The sequence below is a fragment of the Corylus avellana genome, chromosome ca6 (genome assembly GCF_901000735.1).
Source record: "Corylus avellana chromosome ca6, CavTom2PMs-1.0".
Taxonomy (NCBI): Eukaryota; Viridiplantae; Streptophyta; class Magnoliopsida; order Fagales; family Betulaceae; genus Corylus; species Corylus avellana.
Window position 1 is genome coordinate 30,038,356 of NC_081546.1, and position 10,121 is coordinate 30,048,476.

Genomic DNA, 10,121 nt, shown 5'->3' on the forward strand with positions numbered 1-10,121 from the left:
TTTATTATTATTATTTATTTATTAATTTTGCTTTTCTTTTAAAAAAAAAAAAAAAAATTAATGCCTAAAACGATGTCGTTTTGGGCCGAGTATGTGTTGTAGTTTTAGGACACAAAATGACGTAGTTTTGGGAGAGGGTAAAATGGGTATAAAAAGTCAAATTGTTTGACTTTAACGTTAAAAGGGTTTAAAGTGAGAGAAAACCAAAGTTCAGGGGACCTAAATGAGAGTTTTAAAAATTCAGAAAGAATATGTCAAAACGGGTGGAAGTTCATGGGGATTTATGGAGTTTGCCTTATGTTTTATTTTATAAATGAAATGGTACTTGTTCCGAAAACTCAGTCAAAGTGATGGCACCGAACTGAAAGTGGTCAACAAAGATGGATTTTTGTTATTATGGGCACCAAGTGTTTGATGCATTTCCCCAAAGTGGTTGTAGGTCAGTAATCACTCGTGAAGTAAACGTACATGGGTAGTGCAAGCCAGGTGAATGGCAACAATGTGTGGAGTCTACTATCCCTCCAAGCCTCCAACCTCCAACCCTTAGGCGTTATCCATTAACTCAAAAGATTTAACGGAAGTGCAAAACATGCCAATAAATTCATTGCATAGGGGGCTGTATATTGACAAAGTGGCAAGTCCATTGTTTGAAAATCAAGGGAAATTCGAACATCAAACAGCTTTACAGAGCACACCAATTACTCTCCTATTGGCAATTGTGTTTCAAAAAATTGCATAAATAGCTCGTGACATCACTGACATGCATATTTAGATTGTTTACTCAACCACCGCCCTGCCCTCTTTTAAGAGGGTTTTCAAGTTTCAACAATAATAATAGTTAAAATACTTAATTAAAAAAATACAAATATTTACTTTAGTTATTGCTTTTTATATACACTTTAAAATCACTTTCAGCATCTTCCCTTTCATTAAAATATTACTTTGGGGGCTTATTTAATTTTATTTATGATGTGTAAATTATAATTACTCGCAAGCGCGCGAGTTGTGTGTAATATAGCGTGTGCAAAAATGATGGTTTAAAGGGTGATCACACCATAACTAGTGTGGTCATTCCCATAGCCAATCACAACCTTCCATGGAGGTTATGATAGAGTGACAAGTTGTGACTCTTGATGAAGAGTCATATTCTAACTCTATAAATAGAGTTTGATAATGAGAAGAATGTACGTCAAAATTCATTCTCTCATTATCACGTTGCTTTTGTCCTCCATTGGATATCCACCCTAACGGGAAATTCCTACAATTAAGATCATACATTTATTTTATTTCTACAATGGTATCAAAGCGTTAAGGTTATGGAAGACAAAGAAGAAAACCAGATTCTGATGAAGAAAATAGAGAGTACATGAGGAAAATTCTGCAAACCATCAACAGACAAAGTCTAGGATTGGCATCTTCTGTGGCATTTTACAATCTACATTTGATAATCTCAAACCCACATGAAGAACTTCTTAAAGTTATTGTTGGTGGATCAAAATTTACGAGAGATTTTGAAACTTTGAAGAAATGCTATTTACTGGAACAAAAATACTGGAAGGAATTCTTTGCAACTCCGTTTGATGCATCTCCTTCGGTGGATCTTCAAAGCCAAAATTCTCCTCCTCCCGATTTTGACGTTGTTGGTGAATCATCCCCAACCAAAGGTGCGATTTCTGATTCTTCTTGGGAAGGGAATAATTCTTGGGAAGAAAATAATTCTAGGATTGATGTAAAAAATAATTCTGATTTTTTAAAAAATAATTCTGGAATTTTTTTTGCTAAAAATCGCTGTTTCTGGAGTCTTTCTGGAGAAGAAACCATTGTTGATCAAAACTGCACCGTTTTGATCAACAGTGAAAGGGGAAAGAACACCCCTGCGTCAGGTATCCCAAACGGCGCCGTTCCATTTAACTGGAACGACGCCGTTCAGGCGTCTGACCCAGGGGCGCGCATTACAGCCCCTCGGAACGACGCCATTTCGGCGTCTCCAGAGGGGTGCGCCCCATCTTCTCCAAACGACGTCGTTCCCCTTCAAAGGAACGACGCCATTTCGTTCTCAGCAGATAATGTCTACAGTCCCATTCGGGACGACGTCGTTTCACACCGAAACAACACCAAAATTTGAACTCTTGAGCAGGCGTGTAAAAAACGACACGACGTCGTTTTGGATAAATCCAAAAACGACACCGTTTCGGATTTTCGAAACCCGACCCAAGAAGTGACCCGAACCGGGCCCAAGTGGAAGCATACGGCCCGAAAATCCGTACTGAGAGCCCAAGCCCAAGCCCAATCAGGTCAAGCCCATTTTCAGCCCAGTACAATCGGGTCAGAACCGACCCGAGACTCGAATTGCTACACGGAGCCCCGATCCGACACGGAGACCCGATCCGACCCGGAACGCCGATCCAGCCCGCGTGTTCAACCCGCCACGCGCCAGGCATGTGCAGCGCGTGACAGGCGCACGGAGCACCCAAAGACCCGCCCCGCCCAATTCCGGTTGGATCCGACCCGGTTCTGCTCAATAGTACCACAAATTTCACTATTTTCGACCCCAAGGTAGTTTTTTGACCCATTCTCACTCAATACAGCCCCGATTTAACTCATTTCAAGAGCATTGGAAAGCTAATTTGAGGGGCAAGAGTATTGCAGGGTTTTCAAATTATAATTCCCAAAAATATAATTGGGAAAGGGGTGAGTCTTCTCATCAAGGTCAGAGGCAATCTAATCGGAGGTTTTTTTGTCCGTGTAGGCTGTCACCTACAAAGCATAAGGAAGTGGAGTTCACTGTACCAGATTTGGCTCAATCCGAGATTTCAAGTGATAGACGCTTGAAGGGTCCACGTCCTTTGAGGATCGTAAGGAAAGTTTAGCAAAGTCCAAGGGATTTGTGGCCAATGGGCAATAATCGATACACACTTCCACCAAGAGGTGACCAGTTCATACCGGTAGTTCCAAACCGTCCGTATTACAGAGCTTGCATGAATGATTATCAGGCAAGGCTGACCTATCCTAGAGACGACTGATCTCAAAAATAAAAATAAATAAACTTATCTATTTTTATTTGTTGGTTTGTAATAACTTAGAAATACATTTTAAATTTTTTTGTTGGTGTGTATGTATGTAATATCTGATACATTACAGTTTTAGTAAACAAATATTAGTATTTATATTAAGTTTATCGTATCCACATTATAAAATGGCTATTAAAAGCGGTATAGATTCCTCAAAGGTCGAAAGCCTTAATGGAATCAATTTTAGAATGTGAAAACGACATATCTCTTATGTACTGACGCATGAGAGAACTTTACACACTCTCACATCAAAAAGACCTGAAGTAGAAGATGAGAAAAATGATAATGCTGTCAAGAAAAATGAAAAATGGATGGAAGATGACCTAATGGCAAAGGCCACTCTCCTCCATAGCATGAAAGATAATATCATCCCACTCTTTGAAGGATACGAGACTGCTAAGGAAATAATGGAAGCATTAGAGGAAAAGTATGGCCCTAGGTCTGATACTCACATACAACTATTATTAGATAAATATAATAGTGCATGTATGAGTGAGGATGACTATGTGAGCGACTTTGTAAACTAAATGGAACTCATTGCAAAGGAACTTGCATCTGTCGGTCATCCAATATCCGACAAAATGCAAGTAACCACAATACTTAATGATCTTCCTCTATCTTGGGAACATGTGATAACATCACTAACCCATAGTGGAAAAGAAATATCCATAATTTCCTTACCAGTTTTGCTTGTCTTAGAAGAAGAAAGGATGAAAAGAAGAAGGAGAGAAGGACAATCCAGCAACCTCATGATAGCTCAAATCAATACTCAAACTTCACGTGCTCCAGCATACAAAGGCAAGCCAAGAAAGTTCAAAAAGAAATGGAAAGGTAAGCCGAAAGGTAAAAATAAAATCAAAGGAGCATGTTACAAATGTGGAAAAATGGGGCATTTCAAGGCAAATTGTCCAAAAAACAACGGTGACAAGAAACAGAAAGAAATAGCTATGACCATTACTGAAGTGATGATGACAGAACCGACTTCAAATTCTTGGTGGATAGACTCGGCAGCAACTAGACATATTACAAGAGACCGAGAATTCTTCCTAGATTTCAAAGAGAAAAAGGTCGGAGAACACAGAGTGTACATGGGCAACAATACTTACAGTGATGTGCTAGGCGAAGGAAAATGTAAGATTTATGTTAAAGGGTCTTCTGTTGTTTTACACAATGTTCTATATGTGCCAAATATCCAAAGAAATTTAATATTTGTTCCCCTATTAGATAGCAAAGGATATGGCATTAAGTTTAAATCTGGTAAGGTCTATATTTGTAAGGGAAAAATATCTATTAAGGGAGTAAAGATAGATAATATGTATTTACTCAAGGTTGATAATAAAGATCCCATTTCACAGTATTCATATGTGTCTAAAGATAGTTCTTTCTTATGGCATTTAAGATAGGCCACATCAACAAAAATAAAATGAAAAGAATGAGTAAGAGTGAATTACTACCTAGAATTAATTCTGAAGATTTTAATATATGTGAATCATGTATTAAGGGAAAAATGATTAGTAAATCTTTTTCAAAACACTGGAAATCATCAGAATTATTAGAAGTAATTCATTCTGACATATATGGTCCTTTAAGAACTAAAACATATAGAGGAATGGAATACTTTATTACCTTTACAGATGATTGTTCAAGATATGAACATATCTACCTTATCAAACATAAATCTGATGCAATTGAAAAATTTAAAGAATATAAATTAGAGGTAGAAAAGCAATTGAGAATGTCCATTAAAAACTTGAATAATGATAGGGGAGGTGAATATGAAGCCATGGATTCCTTCTACAGAGAAAGTGGAATAAGACATTTATATACAATGCCTTATAAGCCTCAACAAAATGAGATTGCAGAAAGAAGGAATAAAACTTTAATGGATATGACAAGATCCATGATGGCATATGCTGAGTTATCCACTCATTTTTGGGGTGAGGCTTTATCCACTACAGCATATATTCTTAATAGAATCAAAACCAAATCAAAACCTCTTACCCCTTATGAATATTGGACAGGCATAAAACCAGATTTTTACAACCTCAAAGTGTGGGGATGTAAGGCACATGTACTTATTCCAAAACCCTTAAGGGATAAGTTAGAAAGTAAAACATGGGAATGCAGATTTATAGGATATCTAGAAAATGGCAGTGGATATAGATTTTACCATCCAAATAAGGGATTAATAGAAAGCAGGGATGGTGCATTTCTAGAAAACACCAATCAAATTACTCCCATGGATGAAATAAGACTTCTACAAGAAGAAGATTTTGAATGTCAAACACCACAAGTTACTTTGAAAGAAAAAGAACATAATACAGACATTCGGAATAGTGGGAGCAAGAGAAAATCCAAAGATCCACCTAAATTGGATATAGATAATCAAAACAGTGGGAGTAAAAGATAAAGACGACCATCAACCACACTCAAGGATCATTATGTGCTAAGTACAGATGATATAAATTTGCAAGAAGATCCAGCAAATTTTAAAGAAGCTGTAAGTAATCATGATGCTGAAAAATGGATTAAAGCTATGGAAGAAGAGCTTGAATCAATTCAGAAAAATGATGTGTGGGAACTCACGGAATTGCCAAACCAAAGAAAAGCAATTGGATGCAAATGAGTTCTAAGGAAGAAATTCAAAGCTGATGGAAGTCTTGATAAGTACAAAGCTAGATTGGTGGCTAAAGGGTTTACTCAGCAACCCGATGTAGACTTTGTTGACACATACTCACCTGTGGCAAAATTCACTTCAGTGAGGATTATCATGTCCATTGTAGCATTAATGGATTTAGAATTACATCAGTTAGATGTTAAGACAGCCTTTCTCAATGGAGAATTAAAAGAAGAAATTTACATGCAACAACCTGAAGGATTTCAGGCCACAGGACATGGAGAAAAAGTCTACAAATTAAAAAGGTCATTATATGGACTTAAACAATCTTCGAGGCAATGGTACTTGAAGTTCCATCGAGCAATACTAGAAATTGGTTTCGGGGTCAGTCCACTTGTAACATCTCCAGCCCGTTAAGGCTGAGTTTGCCACTTTTCTTATTTTACAACAAAAGTTCTTGCAAATATCTATAAGGTCTATCAGAGTACTTGATTTTAAAGGATACAAAAAATGTATAAAATATTATTCAAGAGATTTTATTACAAGCGAAATTAGAAAACATTAAACTTTAGTTGCGGAATATCATATTATTATAATCACTGGTATGAAAAGACTTTGAAAATTAATAATTATTCCCGTCCCCATTCCGGCCTCCTATTCCAGCATCCTTTCTACCTGAAAACAAGAAATAAAACTGAATGAGCCCAAAGGGGGCCCAGCAAGTAAAATCTACAACCATAAATAGTTTTACTCCTTGTTCTCAGTTTTGAAAATCGTTTTCACAAATAAATATACATCCAGCCATAATAATATATGTATGTACGGTTGCATCTCCCGTAATATATACATACTATTACCTCTAGTAATAGATCATCGTTGTAAATCATCTTTATAAATCATCATCATAATGCATCATTATAAATCATCATTGTAAATCATCATTGAAAATCATCATAGTAAATCATTGTTGAAATTATATTATCACTTTCTCATATTATGGCCCATGTACACTATTACCCCTGTGTACGAGGGTTGCGGGTCCTTGTGACCATGGCACTGAACTGTGGCCTCAGCCATGCCCGACCGTCAATTAACTCTTTTCTTGGTGCACTCAACGGTCATGTTGATGGAATACCACCTTCTGGCATAGCCTCCTTCAGTGGTTTCGCCTCCATCCGAGTATCGGTACCGAACTCTTCTCATCTTTACTTATCTTGGGGCCAAAAATACTCTCCTCCATACATGTGCCCTCATTTCATAACATTTATCTCATATCTTGTACTTTTCTTTGTACTTCTTTTGATGCATCTTAGGGCAACATGTAGGAGGGTTTATCATTATTTTTCTTTCTTATAATCATCATCATTTCTCAACTTTCTTTTCTCAAAACCTTTTCAAATATAAACTTGTTGTACTTAGAAAGCATTTAAAGAAATAGAAACTTTCTAGATAATTCATTTAGAAATCCTTCATGCATGCAACATAACTTCATAATACGTAAATAAAATAATCATTTACAATTTACTAAAGAATGAATAAATAGCATGACATGAAGTAATTTTAGAAGGGGTAGTGAATTTACTTACCTCTAGACTGAAGCTAAAAGTGGTATGAAAGAATCTAGTTGCTCCAATATGACTAACACCACTAGTATATCTTTTGAAACTACTTTCTAAAGTCCGCTATCTTTTGTGTTCTTTCTTTCTTGTAGCGCTTGGTCTCGCCCTTTCTCTCTCTGTTCTGAGTAAACACTCTTAGAAAGAAGAAAGACCGAGTAAAAAGCGGAAGAAGGAAGAATATATGCAAGAGATGGGAGAGGAGATGAGTGGTGAAAATACTGAAGGAGAAGAGCTCTATTTATAGGAGAAAATCAAACACTATTCTACCTTCAATTTACAATTATACCCTCATTTTACTATTTCACCAACCCTATACTATTTCACCAACCCTATACTATTCTACCTTCAATTTACAATCATACCTTCATTTTACTATTTTACCAACCCTATACTATTTCACCAACCCTATACTATTTCACCAACCCTATACTATTCTACCAACCCTATACTATTCTACCTATACTATTCTACCTTCTTATTCTACCATCCTTATACCTACCATTTACTATCCTATTATTTCACCAATTACCATTCTCTAATTACCACTCTCATAAATTTTCCAAGAATTAAAATCCTTAGCTACAATGGATATTAAAATAACATCATTATCAAAATAATCTATTTAAATAGCTTTGAAAATTCTGGGGCACTACAGATTGTGTGTCAAGAGATCCGATCGCATCGAGTTAAACACTCCGGGAGGCACGAAATTAACCTTTAAGGAAAACGCTATTGTGTGATTTTATAACTTTGTGAGATTTTTTCTTGCTCTATTTTAATTTATTTATTGCATTTTATTTATCTTATTGTTAATTGTTCGGATTCATTTTATTTTTGCACCATCCAAATAATTTTAGGGAAAAATGTAAATATAAGTCCTAGTAGTTTACCTGATTTGCAATTAACTCCATATGGTATCAAAATGAATTCAAAGGTTCATGAAGTATGCCAAAAAATAAAATAAAATAAATAATCCATATAGTTAAATTCCGTTTACTGACTTAACAGATTATGATAGCATGAAACGTTAGAGCCAATAAAATTGTGATACTTATCATATTTAAGTCAGTGTCACACTAACGGAACATGTTAAATTAGTGAACGGAATTTGACTGTAGAGGCTAAATTATTTTTTTGGCATACCTCAAAAACCTTTAAATTCATTTTGATATCACAATAAACTAATTATAAATCAAAGAAATGACAAATACTAATTTTGCACGCCGTAGTTTAGCCCAGGGAATTTGTTATAAGGTTCACATCCTGAGTGAGGGATCATTGTCATTTCCTGTGGCTGTGAGCTTCACATTTAACAGAGAAACAGAGAAGATGGCATAGTACAAAGGCCATACATGTTAGGTCTCCGGTACTGCCATCATTTATTTCCTGAAATTGATGGCCATTTCTTTCCTTCATTATTTCAAAAAAAAATTGGATGATTAATTTTTAATTATTTTATCAATTATGAATGGTCACACTAAATTGAAAATGTTTTTATAATAAAAGTTAGAGTCTCTTTTACCAGAATGTGGTGTAAAATCTCATTTTACAGTCTTCAATAGAAATTTAACACATCTAGTAAAAATATTAAATACAATAAATACGAAAATACCATATCTTTAATTCAAATCAATATCATTGACTTTTTTATTCATTCTAACTTAATGCCGAGAGTAATGCTAGAAGTCACTCTTGTCACTACAAAAATTGTGACAATTTTTGACCAGGGGTTTTTGACGTGTGCTTTTTGACGTTTATCAACGGTTAAAAGGGTGGGTGTCAAAAATCCCATATTTTTGACGTGTCTACAGTGACACGTCAAAAGTTTTTGACGTTTAAACACAGACACGTCAAAAAGATAATTTTTGACGTGCTAAAACTGAAACGTCAAAAGTTTTTTGACGTGTCAATTTTGCCACGTCAAAAACTTTTTTGACGTGTTAGTTTTGACACGTCAAAAACTTTTTGACGTGGCAAAACTGACACGTCAAAAAGTTTTTGACGTGGCAGTCTTGCCACATCAAAAAACTTTTGACGTGCCAACACTGGCACGTCAAAAACTTTTTGACGTGTCAGTTTTGCCACGTCAAAAACTTATGCGGTATTTTTTGACGACCCCGTTTGACACGTCAAAAACTTTCTATATATATATTTTATATTTCGTACAATATATCTTAACTACAATATTTCAATACAATAAATCCTATTCCAATATTCCAATATTTCTAATATCCAATATTCTAATATTCCAATCAATAATCTACATATATAATCCAATCAATAATCCATATACATAATCCAATAATTCAATCCATGTACATAATCCAATCCATTAATCCACATATTTCGATACATAATCCAAAACTCAATACAATATCAAATATCTAATACATAATCAACTATCTAATACATAATCCAATCAATAATCCACATAATCCAATAATCCAATCTATTATTTACGAATGTATTCTAAATTTACAAAATCTAATCATTAATTAACGACCAAAATAGATATGCATTTCTTATTTGTCATGATAATGTGCAAAAGCATAACCTACACAAAATATGGGTCTAAATATAAATGAAAATTAATGTTCAAAAAAATTATTTCAAACTATGAGGGTACGTAATTTTGCATGCATGCACGTAAATACATTAAACAATATTTTCACCATAAACAAAACATATATGTAAAACAAATACTTGTTTGAAATTAATTAATTAATTAGCTAACATGTAAAAAGAATTTGCTAATATAATACAACAACAATATATAATTGCAATAATTAATTACCTAACAAGTAATACACTGTA